Raw genomic sequence first — 20,027 nt, forward strand, 5'->3', positions numbered from 1 at the left:
CTGTGTGACTGAAGTGCTAATGACCAGTGGAGGGAACAAAAACAATGTTCAACGAACTGCAGTAGAGCGCAGCAGAATTTGTGTTTTTGACAGATTACATCAAAGTAGAAAGTTAAATAGTCCTTCGCGAGGCACAAGAATCATATAGGCCCTCAAACCGAATGAAGAAGCGATACATTAATTTGTCACAGCATGACACTTGCCTTGATATGAGCCACCAAATGGTGAAGTTATGTGAAAGGCAGGAGCAGATTGCAGGAGATTTCATTATAAAGCTATGAGATATTAAATGGTTTTGGGTTCTTTTTTTTACTTTCAAATCTCCAGCTGTCTGCAAAAAATCCTCAGTCTGCTTGGAAGCACAACAGACCTTTAGTTCGGGCCAAAGGCAACAGAATAAATATGTACACACCGAGAGCAAGCCAAACATTTGAAAAGGGGGTGTTTTGAAAGGTTGCACTAAAGACTGGTGGGTGACGTGAGGGAGGGGGGTTGGATGTGGCAAATATATGGAACGCTTACCCAGAAATGTTATGAAGAGGAAAAGGGCTTGGACATCTGTTCCTTATTAAATAAGAAAGCAGCTTGTCCAATTCCAAACTGCCTGCAGAGATAAGCGAAAGTGGTTTTGGTAATTGCTCACAACATCAGGTTTCTGTGTTTCTTCGGGCATAAGTCTAATGTGGTGAAATCAAATGACATCATTTTCATTTACTGCCCAGGACAAACAACTATACATTAATAACAAAGTTGTTTTATCTGTGTTGTGTAAGCTGTCCAATCACACTTTGCATTTCTAGGCATTTAAGGTTTTAAGCGTGTGCGTGTTAAAGAAAGGATTTTCTTTTTTAACAGTAGGTTTCACAGAACGCCTAAAGAACCCCCTGCCCATCCCGGGATTTTCCAAGACACCCACAAAATGACTTTGGTGTTGAGGCATTCGACATGGGCTCCGTCTCCAGCCAAGTGTTATCAGGAAAGATGATCTGGGCCAATTTCTCCAGGCTTCTTGGAGAACTGCCCAAACTCTCTGTTATGTTTTCTTTTTTTCTTCAAAGTCTACTCAGAGGTGGTCAAGATTACGCTGGCTGACTTTGCCGCTTAGTCCGGACGTTGGACAGTTGGAAAACATCCAAGATCACCTGATATGTCACATCCCTCAAAGTGATTCTTTACTACATAACTCAATCAATACTGAACCAATTACATTTCACAGACACTTAAAATGCCTGTGCCATATCGCAGAAAAACACACACAAATTGATCCCTGTATTCTGTCACAAACATGACAACTGCAATGCTTTTTCATGAAATATCAAACTCCTTAAATACTCAAACAGTGGCTAGCTTTCCTCGGCAATGCATTCTTATTATTCCAAAGCTTCAAAGAAAGAAATGCAGAGAGGTAAGAAAAGAATTATTCATGGAATGCTAATACATATTTACAGTGAAGAAAATACCACCTCAACTCAAAAATATATATCTATTTTCACTCTTCTTAGATAACCCAGTGTCTTAATCCCCTGTGGAAGTTGATCTCCTGCATTCATTAAATGCAGCACATCTCCCTCCACAGTGGCGCGGTTTGCTTGTGGCCATAACACACACGCTGGTATTGACCGACTGTTTGCCCAAAGGACAGAGGCCGTGTTTTAGAGCAGTGACCCATGAATGCTGTCTTGAGTAGCAGGCTTTTAAAGTAGCGGAGGGTTAAAAATTTTATAAAGAAATATCAAAAAATCATGAGGTAGTGAGGCGCTCTGTCTTTGCTGGCTAATTGTTTTCCCCTTTGAGGAGTAAAAATAACCATCTACAGCATGTCCATTTGATGTACTGTTAAAAAGCCGAGGCTATTACTTAGTCAGACATGCAAAGGCCTTTCAGAAAAATAAATTAATCCGAGTTGGAAGCAGTCAAGGAAGACGTGTTCCAGAATGTTAAAGAGCCATCGGTGCAAACTTCACATAAAACTGTCCTGGATCACTGAAGCGATTGAATGACCTCAATTGGCTTTACGGCTTCACTGTAAGTAAAAGTTCAGCTCTCTTTTGTGCTTCAGCTTGAAACCACATGTGGTCTAATGGTGGGATTGTGGGCAATAAACAGAGGGACAAAGAAGAGCCCCCTCCTAAAAAAGTGCACCTGTATCACACTCACTAAACTGTCAAACTGTGACGAGATAACATTATCACACCAACAGCGTTTGGAGCCACAAGAGCGGTTGTGTATGCACTCACATGTGGCTCCAAACGCTGTTGGTTTATAAGCTCTAAAGATTTGAAGTTGCTGTTCTTTAACGAGGAGAAGTTAAAAAACGAGCACATTTTTAGCTTGTGATCCTGGTGGGGGAGAGATCGTTAGCCAGCCTTTACTCCAGGTTGTGGATTTTTATAAAAATCAAACACTGATCAGTCCCCTTGATTCTGGGGGGGTCGACACAGAGCCCATATGTCTAACAGAGAAAAGACAAGACCTTAGTCTGGTCCTGTGGGAGGGACTGAAACATTGCTGTTATCCCACAGGAGCTGCAGGGAGGAATGCTGCGGACAAGGTGTGTGGGCTTCAAAGGCAGCAGAAGGCAGCCGGCCTGATGCAGAGGAAAGAACTATACAGTGGCTTTATTGAAGGTGCTTCTACTTTCATATTACTGTGATATCTGAAAACAAAAGGATTGAGCAAGGGAGATGCGGGATCAAATTAGTCCACTTGTATCTACGAAAGTTTACAACATTTACCTCCATATCCAAACAGAGAAATCTCAGTTTCACTAAAGATTGTTCCACGCTGTGGTTAATAGCTCAATACCAAGCATTTGGCTTAAACTGATGGAGATATGAGACTTATACAGTAAATATAAAACAGCCCAATTTCTAGTTCTGCTGACAAGATCAAAGCCGCAGGGTGTGTATATACGTGTGTGTGTGTGTGTGTGTGTGTGTGTGTGTGTGTGTGTGTGTGTGTGTGTGTGTGTGGGAGAGCCTCATGTACACTTGTGTTTGTGGTTTGTATGGTTATCACTGACTGGAACGGCAAGTTGTTATTAGCAGACTGGGTTGCAAACCAAAATCAAGCTCAAAATAATTCTCTTACTCTATAATTGCGCCACACTGCAAAAACAGAGACAGCAAACAAGACGATGTAATATGCATCAACCAACAGCTCCGCGTCCATAAATCTGAACTAACTGCAGCATCGCAACTTCATGTCACGGCACGCGACCACCATCTAAACATGTGATTGTGAGTTAATGAGCCGACATTCCCTTCAAACACCCGACATGCATTTAATTTGTTGAAAATGAAAATGGGCTCATTATATGGGTCACTCTTAACAGACTACCGTCCATCCCCACAAGGACTCATGCACTCTAAATTACTGAATCAATTTGGGGTGTGAGCCAGTGTGTGTTTTGTTTGCAAGTACCATTTATAATATGAAGTTAAAACTCTGCAGCCATCATTAGTGATTAAAAAATACACAGCACATTTAAAAGCAGCTCTGATACCCTTCAGGCAAAAGGAAGTATAAATGCAGAGCTGAATATGTGATAAAATGGGGCACTTTTTTTTTTTTTTTTTTAAAGCCTGAGGTAGTTGATGAGGGTTTTCTTGTAAAGCTTGATTCTTTTAATCCAGTGAGCTGGAAGGAAGCAGTACTCGAGGAGGAGATCCTGGGAGTGAAGGAGAGAAGGAAGAGGGAAGAGGGGTGGAGCAGACGAGAGTTGGGGCTCGGTTGTGGCTACGGCAACCGAAAAAGAGAAAGACCAGAAGCTGGGAGAGAGTCCCATTTCATCAGAAAAATGCCTGAGTCAGGAGAGGAGAGATCCATTAGGCCCAATGAGTCACAGGGAGAGGCTATAAAAACAGATCTGGGCTGAGCTTGGCTCGCAGTACCATCGCTGAAATCCCCGACAGCCGAAGATGGAGCAGTGGCCCAAAAGGATGTGCAACAGTCTGATTGCCCAGGAGCGTGTCTGCATGTCTGGATGATATAATCTCTGTGGATTATAGCTGTCAAAAAAGTTTACTGCTGCTCTAAAATGATTTGAAATCAAGTCACAGTAGCAATAGGTTGTGTGTGGACTGAAGTAGGGTCACTGATCAGTCACATGGCCTCTTGCCTCCAGCACGATTGAATTGTTCTCCTCATTACCACAAAAAGTGATGAGCTGAAACCGTCGTAGAAGTTGTGCGTGAGAGCTTTTCAGATTTGACACCGCTGATGAAAAACTGTGATGTCTTTCAACATATTACAGATGTATTAAATCAGAAGTCCTGTTAGCTTGGCACTCAAGTGAAGCTATGTGGGTTTAATTCAAATTAATGATACGTTAGTTCTTGTTTGTTTGAATTTGAGTTGACAGGCCTACTGCAGCTCCGCGCACGGTCGGCTGTCCCAGGTAACTGAAGAGGCCAAGCGGATGTGTAGCTCTTTCATGTCCCAGCAACGTTTTGTGGCCTTGGGCATTAAAACTGGTTAACCTTTGTGTGGTTCCCTGATGGGTTTGAAATAACTACAAGAACTGAACCAGACATATTGGTACCACTGAAATTAGTAATAACCCAAGCACATGTGCTTACATGCAGATCCAGGAGTCGATTTGCAGGACTGAAAGTACCGCTTCCAAACGTACCCTCAGCCAAATTTATGCAAAAATATGCAATTTTTCTTCGACATGTTAAACAGATTGCCTTCAAACTTTAATGGTTCTTCTTGGCCCACCCTACCTCCGAGTGAGGAGAAATTCTGCTGTATTGTTTTTGCATAATCCAGACAAACATATGTCACAATAAAAACAAACTTCCTTAGTGGAGTAATTACATTTTTCTGTATTCCTCAGGTCAGACACTGCACAAACCGCCAACTGGGTTAATAAAGTCATGCCCTCTAAGCAGGAAACAAGGCGACTCTGTCGAGAGGCGTTTATCTGTAAATGTTCTAATTGGCACCCAACATCATTTTCGTGAAAAGCTCCAGTGTTGGGAAGCGGCTGCAGAAAACAATCACACATCCACAAAATGAGCTCTTCCTCCCTGGTGCGACTTGATTAGCATGCAGCTTCCTCCTGCCCAATGTGCCAACACTGGAGCAAATGTGAGTCAACAGCAGCATTGTGTGACTGTACCCAAAGAACGGTTGTTCATCCTCTAAGTAAATGGTGCCATTTTTATACACATCATGCTGTGACTGCAAGCTCTTTTGTGCCTTGTTCATTCAGGCAGTGCAGTGATTAAACTGCAGCATCATTGGATGGATCAGGGTTGTGCTCCAGTTCCTCTAAAGCCAGGAAGGTAATCTCCGTTCACGTTCGCCCTGTGTCACACACCTATCAGCGCCAGACTCTCCAGCCGACCTAAGCCCCTTTCTGAGCTTTGACTACATCTGAAGGATGAAAAGCGCATGAAGTGATGAAGAAACCCCCCAGCAAAAGCACAGGGATTTACTGAGCGCGCTTGCTCCATGTAATGACCATCGGGTTCTTCACCAGCAGCTGTTCAGAGACACCTGACTGACACTGTTTATTAGTCTTAAAAAACAGTGTGCAGGGGAAAAGATGGCTGCGAGGATTTCAAGATCGATGTGGTTTGAAAGTCCCGAGACGAGTGTATCCTCAACTAAGCACCTTCCAACCCGTGATCCTGTTGGAGAACCCGCTATCTACCAAGACCAGCTTGCCCAATACATACCTTTTACATCATTACCTACTCAGCACGCTCATTATGGAGGGAAATAGGGCAAACCTCAGATAAGCAAAAGAATTCTTGGGTTGAGCACAAAGAGCCGGCCTGCTTCCTCCTGATAAAAAGGAAGTGTCGGCGGAGGGGCCCCTCAACTTCCCGCTCTCTGTTGAACTCTGGGTCTGCCAGCTGCCCTGCGCTGAGGTCATTCACTACTTCCTGGCCTATATAGAGACACGCAAGAGCTGAAGAATGTACGAATGAGTGACTATTACCGGATTATGCCGCTGTTGGTCGAGCGGTCATATATGAAAGCAATTAAAAGCATCCAGAAAAATATCATAAACCCAGATTAAACTTTACCACTGAAGTCCTGTCAATCGCTCACAAGATGAGTTATAGTTTCAACACTGCATTTCACCCTGCACAACACCCAGACAGCACTAGACAGATGAACTCTAGATAATCAGGCAGCATCATGCTTTAATTATATTCCCCACAGTAACTGTGTTATTATTCAATTTACTTCAAGACACAAGCGATGATGATGAGGCTCGACTTGTCTCATAATTGAACAGCGAAGCATCATTTTGTAGTTTCATCACAGGAAGAATGCTCGTGGTGAGCTGAAGGTTCGTAACAGACTGACATGGCTTTTCTAGATGTGTGTTACTGAAAGGAACTTCAAGTGTGTTTCTGCTCTCAAAAATAAGCGTTTGAATCAGGAACTCGTGCAGAGGGGAAAAAAAAGAAAACTATCCTTCCTGTCCAACATGCAGGTATTTGAAACCCCGCTAATAAAAGCTGATGAGTCTCTGTCCCATTGTGAGACAAAGGAGTTGCCTTTGTCTCTTTCCTCATGCATCACATTTGACGTCACGAATGCTGTCAACACCCTGGAAAAGTGGAGTACAGAAAGAGTAAAGTAGAAAGCAGCATGGAGGACGAGTGTCTGGTTACTATTTTATATATTTGGCTTGAGTTTGTTTTTCAAACTCACTCACAGGGAACAATGTTAGAAGGCTGTTTGTATGCAGACAGGTTAAAATTGTTGCCGAGAAGACAAAACATCGAAGAAGGCAACAATTTGTCATCTCCTCCGTGTACATTGATGGAAGTTGAGCACCGACTGCATGCGTATGGGGGTCAGAGACTGAATCGAATTTATCAATCTATAAAGCAGAAAATCACAAATTAGAATCTGCCTTGAGGGGCTTTACAATCTGTATGAGGTGTGACATCCTCGGCCCTTTAACGTTCAGTTTAGGTGAGGATAAACTACCTGTAAAGGGAAAATAATGTCATTACAGCTGTTGCCATAGTAGACAAAAGCTAAATGTTAGCTGGTGTTTTCGACAGTGGGAAAGGAAAGACTTGATTCTGTCAAATCAAAGCATCATGGAGTAACACGTTTGTCTTGGCGTCTGTTAGGTGCAGTGTAGCATGGCGGCTTTAATGGACTGGACGCCCTTAATGGAAGACTATGACTCCAGGTATAGGCAGGCAGGCAGCGCACCAGACTGTTTTATACGTTAGCAGGTTTTTGATATAACATGACCTTTAGTTATAAAAAAAACCAAAACATCTTCAGCAGACTGCATCAAATCACAGTGTTTGGACGTTGACTTCTGAAACAAAGTGCAGGAATATATAAAAACATATGTCTTTGTCGCTTTTAAAGAGAGATGAAGAATACATCTTTCCAGGAGCAAATTATTTCTGCCAGCTGAAAAGCAAATTTCATTTTCTCATGTCTCATGACAACAAAGATGCTGAACCCATTACTGGCGGAGGCCTCTGCATCACACACATTAAATGAAGGGTCCTCCAGCAATCGAAAAAAGCAATTTTCTCATTGAGCCAATAGATACTCCATTTAGTTCCAGGCTCTCTATGGACGACTGCAGTGGTAGCGGGGTTGATACAGGCGAACACGAGTGTAGAGTGATGACCCAGCCTCGCTTCCCTCTGCCTCGCTGCCCTGAACCTATCGATATGGATACAGATGTGCTCTGCGGGCTGGGTGAGATGGGAGTGGGGAAAGGAAGAACAGACAAAGGATGGGGGTAAAAGGAAGAATGAATAATAATGAGGTGGAGGGAAGATAAACAGGGGGATGAATCAGGGATGTGAAATCAGGGCCACTGATCAAATGACAAGCCAAAAAAGGCAGCAAACTCATTTGCTGGCGCATCAGCAGATATTAAGAAACGAGAAAGAGAGAAGCAAAGAGGGGAGAAATCAGAGGCATCCAACCATGTGGAACCACAGATTGACTAATTTCAGGCCTTTTAATGAGCAGTGCTGTGCCAGGACGGGCAGCATCAAGTCAGTCACCCCGGCACTTCGCAGCAGGAGCTAACGCACAATTCACACTTTTCCATCTCAGCCAAGAATGAAAGAGCAGCGAAGTCACCACACACACTTATTAAACATTTGTTGTTGCTGTGAGCTTCATCACTTGTACTGTGAATGTGTGATTAAGAGCAACACATTATCAAAGACACTGGCTGCACTGATCACCAGTGGCAAGTCTCACACCAGGTGTTCTGTGTCCGTAGGCGGAATAAATACCAGCTCGGAGCAGATCTGTATCCACAGCGCCCTCCTAATTGCCATCTTCCTCATTCCACAGAGGATACCAGTGCTAACCTTTATTCCCTGTATGAATTACAATGTAGCTTTACAAAACCCCACTATTTGCATTTGTACTTATCCTGCGGATATCTGTGTGAGCAACATTTCTCAACACTCATGTGAGTCAAACTAATGAGAGAAAGGCTCAAGGCAGAGTTTATTCATCCATGTTGGCAGCTGCTCCAGAGGCATCAATACAACCGTGTCTGTTTTTTGACAAGGCAAGTGCTCTCCCACAGCATGGGGAACAAACACACCTCTGTTTCCAGTTGGTGTGTGTGTGTGTGTGTGTGTGTGCCCCTCTTAAACTTATTATCTACCAATCATAGGGTTTTGAGGAAGAAAAGAGAGTTGAACAAATAGACGTGAAGAAAAAAAGAGACAGCTTTACAACATGATGCAGCAGATTTAATGCTCAGCTCATTAATTGTGGCAGGAGATGATTTGTTAGTCTGTCTGAGCTCACAAAGATGGACAGCTGGAGTGAATGGTTTCAGACAAGATGATACATCGTGCACACACACACACACACACACACACACACACACACACACACACACGCACACCTGGATGCTGGTGTGTGTTAATGGATCCCTTGAAGCTAATTTTCTCAGGTGAAATCTGAGTGTATTTCCAGCTGTTACTGTAACTGGAGTCTTGCCGGATTGTTAAAGTCTAAATCTGAACTTAAAGAGCTCAACTGAACCTATAAATCTTTAGTAACCCAACGATTAAATGATCCTGAATCAACAAAAGCTGTCACCTGTGAGTTTGACTGTTCACTGCAGTAGAAATAAGACAAAGAGAGAAGAGCTGCTTCCAAATGATGCATCCTTCTGCTAAATGCAAACTGACAGTGAACTGCTGCCCTACAGCAAAAGTAGCCATCAGAAGCATCCATCTGGTGACCCCCGTGCATCCCTGAAGTCGTCAGCCTCCTCCGTCATGGCTGGAGCTCATGGGAAGGAAGCCAGCTTGAGAGAGTGACACACATCCCTGCTGTCACATTTCTCATCATATGATATCACAGGCTATTCCCAGAAAACTGCACATTAACCACGCAGTAAAGGGTCAGATAGGCTTCCAGCGTGTGCGTGCGTGTGTGAGTGTAGTCGTCAAATGAGCGACCTGAAGTTAACTGAAGTGAGTGTGTGTTCTGTAGCTCCATAGGGTGACGGCCGTCTGATTTAAATCCCCTTTCATTATATTCATCTGGTTTCTGTTGCTCGCCTCAAGAAAATATAACAAAGTGCATCCACAAACAAACACTGCATAATAGACCATGTTGTAAGAAACGAGCCGGTCCGCGGGTGCAGTCACAGAGCAAGAACACAATTTGTCTTCCATTGCAAAACACAACACAGAAGTTGGAGACACTTTCTGGCAGCTCTTACCTCAGAGCGCAGCTCGGTGCTGAAACCTTTGACGGGGACTGTTTCTCCGCGAAATATCACTCAACAGCGCTTTATTGTTACACCTCAAGCTTTATATTGAGACAAAAAAGCCGTTCAGCTTGGATGTCCGCTAAGGTAGCTTGTTCTCGGTAGCGTCCAGCGAGTAAAATCCACCGCTCCGAGAGCTGCAGTTCCAGCCGGTGTTGAGGGGGATGCAAACTGTTGGTATGCAAACTGTTAAGTGAACTCAGGGAGCGCTGAGCGGCTCATCCAGCCGCCCGAGCTGCTCCAGGAGGCGTGGACTCTATACACCGACATCCACGCCTCCCAGGTTCACCTTCCCTGTTGTCACCGCCAGTGGGAAACACACACTCAGCACACCATAAATCACCTATTTTTTTCATAGAGTAAATATTATTTTGCATGATAGTATCCAAAAAGTTCATTCTTGCCGTTTATAAATCTGTGCAGCCATAAGCAGTTAATGAAATCATCTAATGAGGCAATTATCAAATTTAAGAAAGATTTATGAGAATTAGTAGGGGAGAACAGGGTGTTTTGTCACATCATACGGTTAATATTTTCACCATCAGAGGGCGCTACTTAAAAGTAGAATTCTAATTTTGTGCATCCACTGGCTCTGATTTGATGTTACCTCCTGTTTAAGAAACGTTTAACGTACCGTTCGCCGCGGCTAGCACTGCTTTACCAGCTTTCACTCGCTAAAGAAAATAACACTGTATTGGTGGCTGCCCAGGGAAGTGGGAGGTGCTGGACGTGGTCGAATAAGCAGTTTATTTCAAAAGTTCGTCTTTATTCCACTGATGAAAAAATCAGTTTCACAATGAAGTGCAGCTGCAAAATGTGTGTTTTTTTAACTGAACACAGATGTATTAATGAAGGGAGTCAGTCCCGCAGTGAGGAGCGATTCATGGATGTAACTCATCCTCTATGAACTTGATATGCTTGGTATTTTAATATAAATTGAACTTGACCTATTTTTTTGTGTTAATCTTCTATTATGTAAAAACATCTTCACAATTATCCATTTGTACTCAGTATATGTGAGAATGACTTGTCTTGTTATGATCTACGTACACTGATGCCTCGCTTTAAGCTAACCGTGACATGTAGCTAGCATTAGCAGACAGGATTGTTCAGGGAAACTTGACTCTGTGGGTTTGACATCTTGCCCAAAATCACTCGGGCGATACGCCAATATATTATTAAAAAAAAGTCACAGAGAGTCAACAGTTGTCTTATGTAGCCTGTTTTTGTTCATTTCAGAATTGACACATTTATTATTCCACTATTGTGCTTCCATAAAGTTGAGGAGTTTGCAAGAACCTGATCAGAAATATAAAGATTACATCAAAGATGCAGAGGCTGATATCTTGACTTTTACTCCCCTATCAGTCAAACAGAAAATGTTGGCTCCTACATTTACAGCTGAAGAATGCAAACTTGTTCCATCGCCTCAGTCGTACTGATACCAGTGTGCAGACGTTGGAGGTTATACAACTGTTTTCACAAGCTGAGAAGATCTGAAGCCGGGTAAACTGAGCTTTCATAAATTGTTCGGAATGTCCCTTTAATGTCGGATATTGTTCTTTTTTTTCCAACTGTCTCTTTTTTCTTTTTCACAATTTGTGTTGCATCTCTGTGGAAAGTTGGAACTTCCTTTTACATTTTTCTGAAGATTTATGTGTTTTATGTTTGCCACATCGCGTTTTCAGACTCGAGGCTGTTAAACTGTGATGAAAAAAAGTTTTGTAAAAACATAGTTCGGTAAATATCTGTTCCCTGATATTAAGGTCAAAATATAAAATGAATGTTGTTACAGTGATTATTTCCTTTTTGAGTTTTTAAAATCAAATAATTCTTTTATGCCTGTAACAGATACATGAACATCCTCAGATTGGCAACTGGTAGTTGTTGTTTGTGCCTTGTCCATTATTCATGTCTTGTGCCGCTCTCACAGCCAGAAAACAAGAGAAGTGCTTTTGTTCTGCTTGGAGGGGGTGAGTAGGTGGGGGTCTGAAGTGTTTTCTAACCCTTCCTACTCCTTGTGTCACAAAATCTACTACAGATGGAGAGCAAGATAAGCGCTCCAGAGAGTGATCCTTTTGGCTTCTCCTCTAAGGTCGTGACACTGACATTCCCAGTGGCATACGCGATACTTTCACCCCCCACCCCAACTCCCTTGATCCCTTTCTTATTGGTCCTGAGCACCTTGTTGCAATTTTAAGTGCATTATTCTTACAAGACAACTTGCTTTAACACAAGATTCACTAAAGGAAGGGTTGTATTCAAAGTCATCAGGAGCTCGGTTCAGACGAGGGCCTCCGTCTGTGTGAGGAAAGCATGGCAGGAATGGCTCGGCTGCAGAGAGAACAGCTGTGAGGTATTTTCTTTTTGGCTCCTTGGGTATTTTGAGAGTGCTCAGAGAGTAAAGAAAGGCTGAGGTGAATCACTGACCAAACAGAACTCCTTCCCCCTCTTTGTTTGAGAGCTCAAATGGATCGCTGGTGGAGAAGTGTCACAGATCAGTGAAGCCCCGCGGGATGATTTGTGTGTCTTAGCTAATCAGTGATTGATCAACAGATGTAGTGATCCATAGTAGCCTGCAGGATGTAGTCTGCCAGTCGACACAGACATGCAAAATCTTTGGTCTAAGTTACTTAGCAATCCTAGGAAACATTAGTGACTCAGACATTTAATTCAAGAAAAGATTTTAAAAAGGAAGTGACACAAATAAAATTGCACGCCATTTCATCTCCAATTCAAGCAACATTTAAAGTGACTCAAATGAGGTGATGGAAGGTTTTGCTTCTCTGAGAAAAAAAGTTTCAATGAAACTTTCCAGCTCAGCCATGTCGATGTTTGACCATAGTAAATTGGGATTGCACGCCGTATTCATTATATATAAACCTCCTATTTTTTCTCTGCCCATGATGTGGTGTTGAGTCTACTTGTCCGTCCAAGCTGCTGGCAATGAGATTTACTCCATATTAATCACATAACACACACACACACACACACACACACACACACACACTGACAGGCGGACCACGCTAGCTTACTGGCCTGCTCATCACATGCACACTCTTATCACACACAAACCCGTTTAATACAATTTACACAGCCCAGGGTTCAATTTCACCCACATAACATCATACCATGCGCTATCTTATTTAACAAGCCCTGGCCGTGCTTCACAAGCTTTAATACAAGTAGGATTCATTGTGGTGCTCAAACACACACATTAAGGAATTTCCCCAGCAACAGCACACAAGTAGTTGGACATAACATTTGTGGCAATGTGAAGCTCAATTTGTTTGTCTTGAAATGTTTTCGTGTAAATACTGAGTTCGTGCAAGCACAGACGAGATGTAATTTTGCTGCTCTGTGGTGAATCGGCCTCCTTCTCAAGATGAAATGGGCTTTAGTGTTTTATGCAGATTTAAACGGACATCAAAGCGTCTGTTTCAACAGGGTTGCTTTGCTATTGATATACGATATTGAGGGTACATTTGTTAAACGACTACATTGAGATTTTAAGAATACATGTTTCATTGCCTTGCAGAGATTTTTAGAATTGCACATCCTACATCCAGAGGGTGCTAGCATTAGCTTAGCCCTGAAGTCAGGAATCAGCCAGCTGCCTCTGTCTAAAATGAAGGCTTCCAATAACGCTAAAGTTCACTAATTAACAGTTTGTATGTTGTTTGTGTAATCTCCGCCTTTCTTTATAGCAAGTTGGATTTATCCCTCGTTTGGGAGTTGGCCTGGAGTTTCCACTCATTGTCTGGCAACTACAGAATGGTCTAGCACAATACAGAGAATTGAAGTTTTCATATTAAATTTCTTTTACAGAGTATGCAAACAAAACATAACGTGTTAAAAAGAGGGATTTAGAGGTGTTTTCTTCCCTTCCCCCAGACAGGGCCAGGCTGACTCATTCCCCTTCAGTCTTTTTGCTAAGCTAATAGGCTGCTGGCTGTAGCTTCATAAGGTATAAATAAGTGGGCCTTCGACCCTTCTAAGCAAATTTCATGTTGAATTGGATTCACATAAAAAGGAGCAGTTAAAAGGCTGTTAAAATGTGACTGTGCTCTTTATTTATTTTTTTTCCTAGAAGGGATGACAAAGACATGGCAGACCACACAGCTTGCACAATGATTTTGATGCTTGCTTTGACTGCCATTATTCTGATAAACATAACATCCGCACCACACACACCCCTGTAGCCTCAATCTGTCAGGGGGTATCAAACTGCACCCGGGGGAAAAACGGCATGCATCATGGCTCCATGCCCCCACCATGACTTCGACACCAGGATCAAACTGTGTCGTGCAGGCAGGACTCATCTCCTGTGTACCCTATAGGGGAACCACACACGCTGCTAAATAGGCTTTTTTAATTTTCCATTTTATTGTCTGAGTCATAATTTGGTTCTCCTGAATTTAACTTCAACATGTGTGTCTTCAGGCCAACCATTATGGAAAATCCTTCTCTTAACCTAGATATTTCAGCCCAAACCTTCCTCATTGAGGCAAGTGACACAAAATTTCCCCCCTAAGAATTTGTCTGACACTCAGCTTGGTTCCATAGAAGTGACATCATGCATCTACATTTGGCTTTGTGAAACTGCCTGTCACATTGCCAAGTGGACAGAAACCACGGGAGAACGGTGACAGTTGTACTATTAGGCTAGAGGGTAATGCATCATCTTTATTTGGAAACACTTTCATCTTAACAACTCCTGTAATGGTGTGTGTTACCTGTCTGTAACCTAGCAACAAGCCCTCGCCGCTGTTTAAAGAAGTAATTGGACAAATCTGTTGGAAGAGCACTAAAAGAAATCTGAACATTACCATGCTGAATCTGAATTTAGAAAGCATTTTGAAGACGACAGGAATATCTCTAGTGCTTTGTTTTTTGCTCAGTTTTTGCTTCTGCATAAATTCCTCTGCTCTGAAAACACCTGGAGGCGATTCATGCGAGGCTTTTCTCCACCTTAATGATTTCTACCTGCTCCGTCAACTCAGGTGAAACCTGAAGAGAGAGTGGGAGGATGAGTAGGAGGTAAATGGGGGAGAGATATACTGTATGTGATTCAGCCTGGGTAGTTTAAACACATCGTCTTTTATGAATTCAAAAGAGAGAAACACCTGCTAGAGCTGAGCTAATCCAAGCATTAAAGATTAAAAAAAAAAAAAACAACAAACACAATGCACGCTTTGGGCAAGAGGAAATTGAAAGATAGAAACAAAAAATGACTGGACCACTATTTTTTCCTTCTCTCCCACTAAAAGCTTGGTAAATGTGCTGACTCTCTGTCTCTGTCTCTCTCTGTCTCTCTCTCTCTCTCTCTCTCTCTCTGTCCCCAACCCCCACCATGTTGAGATGGCAGGCCAAGCGTGGCTGAACTCCCTGTATATACTGTACCTCCAGTGTTCCCAGGAGGATAAACTGGGTGGTGAATGGAGGAAAGTAGGCCAGGGGAGTCACCGCTGCATCCCCTCCTCCTCCCATTCTTCCTCCTCCTCCTCTGCAAGAAATCCGATTCACCGGGAGGGAGTGATTCATTTATCTGTCACACAGAATTTCTCTCCTTTTCACTTTCATTCCCTGCTCTCCACTGATACAGCATGTACTTTTATCTCTGTACATAAATATATTAATTCTTTTAACCATTTTTTTTTCTTGGTGTTCCATGAGTTTGTTGTGATAAGGCGTCACCTCAGTGCTGGTGCTGTGGTTACATGAGCAGCACAAGTATGGAGCGCTGCGGTTACTGGTCCAGCCTAGACACATTTTCTGGTCTGGGAGTCTTGGAGGATGGGAACGCCAGATAGAATTTTTTTTTTTTCAAATTAATCATTATTTGTGCATTGAAGCACTGTGGCAGGGTACACTGTAAAACATTATGAACTGGCCACAGATGTGCGAAAAAGATCATGTTTAGTCATCATAAGAACAAATCTTTAACGCAGAACTGAATTAATAAGAATGAATCACTTTTATCACTGAATGTATCGCAATCTTATCTGCTAGTCGGCTCATGTAGCCAGATGTTGCTTCGTTACACCATTCCAGCACAGGAGAAACATCTGGCTCATCCATTATCATTCTGCTATGGTAGAAAAATGCTCTTGCTTGTTTTTATTCCTGTAAGCCAGTTATAATTGCTGTGCTAAACCAAGAATGCAATCAAAAGTCAATTATGATTCTTTTGTGGTGGACACATGAAATCAATGGTTGAACAAACAGTATGGGCTGGTAAAGTTATTTTTTGAAGTTCAGAAAAGGTTTTGTCCTAATTCATTGACAACACCTTCTTGAGATGAAATTCAAGGTTGGGAAAGAATGTTCATGATGCCTGAGTAGAGCTAAGATCTGGTTCAGGATCAAAAAGAGTTATGAAAACATCAGCATGTCAGGTTCATGTTGGTATCGACAGGACTTGAAGAAGACTCGAATACCTGACTCCTTCTCCTTCTTCTGGATGAGTCATAGAGGGACGTGACCTGCAGGGTTTTGGTGATGCCCCCATGTGGTTTTTACAGATTAGCCTACAAATAATTTGTGAGACAGCCCTGTGTGACACAAGCTCTTGTAAAATTGCTTGAACCTTAATTTTACAGTGTTGGTTATAAAGATGGCTCTTACAGTGTACATTTGTGGCATGTGTGCTGGCGTTCTGGTTTTGAGAGTTTTTAACTGGAGAGCAACCAGAGGAGGAAACTAAGCTGTCATGATGGTCACAGATTTTTCTTTCTCTCTCTCCAGCCAATCACAGACCTGGCAGTCCAAGATTAATGTGGAAACCTGTTAACGCAGTTGGAGCTGAGGTCTTTCAGGACCATTAGTCTTGCTACTGTCTCATCCCACCGCTGTAGTTGTTGGTATTTGATGCCTGTGCACCTCTAATGACGTTCCCAGAGTTTACTTTGGACCTGGTACATTTAACTCTGCTGCTTTTTTTTTTTTTTTTTACAGATGCTCAGATAATTTTTCCTCGTCCATTCAGAGAATCAGAGCAGAAAAACAAAATATAGCTGCAGTTGAAATCAACTCCAGTGGCATCCAATCTCTTGAATCAACTTTAGGGATGTTTCCCTGCCAACTCCTGCATGGATACCGACACTTCCTTAGCAACTGCATGGCCAGTGGCTATGTATGTGCATTTAATGCTGACAAGAACTGCAAGGCGCAGCTGTTGATGGAACACAGTTATCCTTTTTCTCATTGCTGTCTAGTCTGTGTGAGATCCACCAGGCTTGAGGAAATCCATCAGGGACTTTGATCCGTGTTTACACGGTGTGGCCAATAAGGAAATATGGCACAGTTCTTGGAAACACCTGTCCAATATTCTGAACAGAAATCTGAGCATGCAAACAAAGAACTGTTTCCTCATTAAACGCCAGATGTCATCAGATATAAATGTAAACAAAATTCCTAGAGAAACACAAAAATTGCTCTTACATGTCCAAAATGCCAGATCTTCCATGCTTAATTTCACTTGAGATGCTAAAAGACAACTCAGATGCTCCCTCTGTGAGCAGCAGCTTTGTTTACCAGTTTTTACATGCTCAGAGGCTGCAGCTGTGCTTGCAGGAGCATACACAGAAGGCAGGGAATACCCCAAAATCACTGTCCAAATCCAAATACGCTGCTCTGCGTGCATCGGGTTCTTGTTTCCATCCATGAACACTCGACAATTCTAAGGTGATGTCATGGTCAACACCTTGACATTTCATGTTTTATTTGGTTTCCTCCCCAGAGTACAGGTCATGATACTTGTTAAACTGGCGAGCAGCAAATTTCATAAATGTCAGAGGATGTCTATAAAGTCAGCTGAAGAGAATGCAATACAGACACTGTCATCCTTTATTGATCCTTGTAAGGAACATAGTGTTTTATACAGTGAACAGAATATAAATAAGTGTGTATTGACTGTGGTTTTTAATTCTGCTTGTCACATCATCTCCTGCTCAGTGGCTTAGCTCCTCACTGGCTCCTGATAGTCCTGCAAGATCTGCAGCAATAGCGAGAAGTTCAGTTGCAGCAACGCTGATGTAAACTTCCTTTTTTTTTTATTACTGTAGCATTTCATTGAATAAAGCAAAAGAGATCTTCATTATAAGAGCATAAAAAGCCTTTCATTCCTCTACCACGCTGTCTTTGAATGAGTACAGTCATTCAACATTTAACTTAACTGCCTTATATCTCTCACATGGATATTTGCAGACAGGCTGATAGCAGTTAACAAGATGAATATAGGCCAATATCACTGCATCTCTGCTTTTAAGAGCAGCGATATTTCTCTTACAATCACCAAACAAAACAGAAATAACTATGCAGTGGCAGTATTTTACTGTGGCTCTGCATATGTAGGAGTCATTCATGGTTTCTTACATCCCAGCAACTATAGAGTTATATGTCCCTCAGGAGGTGGCGGAGACCAAAAACTGAGATAGTTAATCTGGCAGCCAGAGAAACAACTTCAGATGTTTTCTGTTCTTGCCCTGCATCTGCAGCACGTGTGAACGGGCCACCGTTTGGTGAAAACATCACCGTATCAGCTCAACATGCTTAGATTAGCACTCTCACCGCTGAGTTATTTATTCCCGTGGAGCAAATTGATTGAATTATTTGCCTTCACAGCAATATGGGGACATTTAACCCTGGATGCTTGCCTCCAGTCCTGTCAGAAATAATTCTCTAATTACCATATGCAAGACTAGATTTACCGTCTGTCATTTTATCTGAGTGTGTACAGTTATTCAATATATTTTGCAGCATAAACAATTCCACTAAAAACCCTTTCTGTTAATAGTGTCACAATGTAATGTGCTGACTTTTCTCATTGTGAGAATAATGAAGAGTAAGTAAATGTCCAGAATATGAATTTATTGCTCACTGGTGAGTAAACTATTGATTGTCTGTTTTATATACATGTCATATCAGAGTGATTGAGAGGCTGAGAGAGTGAGAGGACACTGTCCAGCCAGCATCCTGCCAAATGAAAATCATACTCATGGTCACATGACATGGAAGCTATTGAATAAAGACGAGGCTGCATTTTGCACTATATGAAAAAAAAAGGAAATTTACACTAAAATATTTATATAAAATATGGGGGTGTTAAAATACAATAACAGACGTCATATATTTCATGTCTAGTTCTGATATCATGAAAGAGTACATCAACATTAATGCGGATTAAAAAATATTCTTCAGTGATACTGAAATTAATAGAAAGCCGGGAAAGGTCATGCAATTCAAGCCTGTCATAACGAGTGGAGATGGACGCCTGAGTGAAGATGATGCATTTCTATCTTAGTTTAATTACTGATGGCCTCACCATGGTTGGTATTCATAGACAATCCAAGTGATTGATTGGAATGATGTATCTTTAGAAACAGAGGCCCTCTCATGAAATTGTTTCTCGACAGGGCGAGACAAGACGAGGAACCCGACGGAACGCTGAACCTTGAGATGATGTTGATTTCAGGACCAACCGATCTGCTCCTCTGAAGGAGCACGTGAAGATCCGTCCTGCAAAGAATGTGGTGGTGGATCACACGCTGAATGACAAAAGCAATGGGTAACAACGGTAAATAGGTAATGAGAAGCAGCAATGATGATCCTCCCTTATTTTTCCTCTTCATGTCAAAACTCAGCAGGAGATTTCAGGGGAAACACCTGCCTGCCAAGATTCATATGAAAGCTCATTTTTAAATCATACATCCATCAGCTCGAGTCCATCAAGATACAACTGATGCCTTTGTCAGTTGGCGGTGTATATATTCTTCATAGAATGGATGCAGTTCCTTGATGTGATATTTATATTCCCTCGAGATGAATGTTCAACTTGCTGTGATATTGTGACACCGCTCAGCAACTGACAGGCATAAAACTTTAACGTGAGATGTGGTTTCAGAGGAAACTGCTCATAAAAAACTCTGATTTACTGGCTGGAGACTTACAGGAAGATTTTGGTGCGAATCTTCTCCAGCTACAAACTCACCTTGAGCTTCAAACTCAGCTGTGTCTTTGTTAAAGTGATTATGCTGAAGGAAAAGTGCATTGTTAATTACCGCTAACGATATAGCTGTTCAGCGCCAGAGGGCCTTGTTTAATAATGAAAGCATTTTCCTCTCTCCTGGAGGCTGTGTGGCAAACTCCACACGACAAACTGTAACAAATTACTGCGGGTTTTCATGTGGGCCGACAGATACCACCCGTGAGCCCAGCTCCAGAGGTGCACACAAATAATCGGACTACCGGCTTTATTTGTCCTCCATTT

At 42.3% G+C, this 20,027-nt stretch overlaps 1 protein-coding gene across 2 annotated transcripts in view; it reads right to left on the reverse strand.

The window, feature by feature from the left end:
• Positions 1–9,993, reverse strand: part of tspan18b (tetraspanin 18b) — a 32,491-nt gene extending 22,498 nt beyond the window's left edge. For both annotated transcript variants that reach the window (XM_086207842.1, XM_086207841.1), the window contains exon 1: positions 9,710–9,993. The gene's annotated coding sequence lies outside the window, so the exon portion shown is untranslated. The remainder of the gene's footprint in view (positions 1–9,709) is intronic.
• Positions 9,994–20,027: the final 10,034 nt, after the last annotated feature.

This window comes from Aulostomus chinensis, chromosome 7 (assembly GCF_037954235.1).
Source record: "Aulostomus chinensis isolate RoL2024-O1b breed Wild chromosome 7, RoL_Achi_v1.0, whole genome shotgun sequence".
NCBI classification, from domain to species: domain Eukaryota; kingdom Metazoa; phylum Chordata; class Actinopteri; order Syngnathiformes; family Aulostomidae; genus Aulostomus; species Aulostomus chinensis.